This window comes from Octodon degus, unplaced genomic scaffold, assembly GCF_000260255.1.
Source record: "Octodon degus isolate 3935 unplaced genomic scaffold, OctDeg1.0 scaffold00078, whole genome shotgun sequence".
In the NCBI taxonomy this organism is placed as follows: Eukaryota; Metazoa; Chordata; class Mammalia; order Rodentia; family Octodontidae; genus Octodon; species Octodon degus.
In genome coordinates, this window is record NW_004524654.1 from 3,788,669 (window position 1) to 3,789,978 (window position 1,310).

Below are 1,310 nucleotides of genomic sequence, written 5' to 3' on the forward strand. Positions count from 1 at the left end.
CACACAACTGGGAACCTGTGCTACAGGCTCTGCTGTGAAGCCACAGCCTGGCTGCTTTGTCTGCGAGGTGGGAGAACGGTGCCAACCTTCCTGGGTGGCACCTCCATGAGCCCATCCCTGAGGGAAATACCCACCACAGAGCTGTCGCACAGCCGCACTCACGCCTCCATCTGACGCCCAACTCTTCAGGTCCAGGACAGCTTCCTGCCCTGGCGGCTCTAGCGAGGTGTGACCCATCCCCACCTGACCTGTGACAGAATGAGGAGAAAAGGTTCATTTCAGCCTTTCCTCTGTTAACCAAAACCACCCAACAGGAAAGTAAGGCAAAAAGCATTACGGTCAGCCCCCCACATCCTTGGGCCGTGCACCTGCAGATTTGACCAATCACAGGGATCCGAAGACTTGGAAAGAAAAAGGGTCTGTACCGTACATGTACCAATTTTTTTTTTCATCATTCCCTGAACAACACCATCTATAACAATTCACATAGCGTTAACACCGGGCTAAGTACAGCAAGCCATCTAGAGCTACATAAAGCTCTCGGGAGGACGGGTATGAGTCATATTCAGGTTACATAAGAGGCTTGCGCATCTGCAGACTTGGGTACCAGCAGTGGTGTCATGCAGCCAATCCCCTGCAGATGCCGAGGGACGACGGAACCGTGTGCCCTTTCAGGGTCATCCGCAGCACTTTCCAACAAGCTACCTAAGGGCTATCGCACGTCCTGCAACAGGGGTTTTCAAAGTCTGGTGCGGGGGTCAGAAGCACCTAGCATCTTTTTAAAAATGCAACTTCTTGGGCCCCACCCAGAGCCACAGAATAAGAAACTGGGAGCTGCAGCCCTGCAGTATGTTTTACGAGCTGCCCAGGACCAAGGCGCTCTCTTAAGGAAACAGGCCTGCGCTCACAGACGTGCCTGGTGCACAATACACGCTGCGTCCGTGTTGGCGCTCAGCGTACATTGGCGCGGTGAGTAGAAAAGCATGCTGGTCTGCGAGATGAGACAAAGGACAAAGACAGAGAGACCACAGAGCTCCAGGCGGAAGCCTCAGGGCTAGAGACAGCCGGTGCCACCAAACAGACCCGGCGGCGTCGTGAGTGAGGCCAGTGGTAGTGTGGCCGTGTGGCTGACCAGCTCTTAGATGGCGCCAAGCTGTCTGGGGACAATTCCACTCTTGCAACTGAAATGACTCTGGTCTTTGCCAGCCGATACTTTCATGGGTTAAAAGTTCCAGGCCAGGGTCGGGAATATAGCTGAGTGGCGTAAGTGCCCGCCTGGCAAGCTCAAGGCCTGGAGTTCCAGGCCTATC

At 54.6% G+C, this 1,310-nt stretch overlaps 1 long non-coding RNA gene across 1 annotated transcript in view; it reads right to left on the reverse strand.

Annotated features, from left to right (window-relative positions):
• The window catches only part of LOC111818052, a 45,251-nt gene that overhangs the window by 2,991 nt on the left and 40,950 nt on the right, over positions 1–1,310 (reverse strand). The window contains exon 2 of the long non-coding RNA XR_002822124.1: positions 135–248. This is a non-coding gene — a long non-coding RNA (uncharacterized LOC111818052). The remainder of the gene's footprint in view (positions 1–134; positions 249–1,310) is intronic.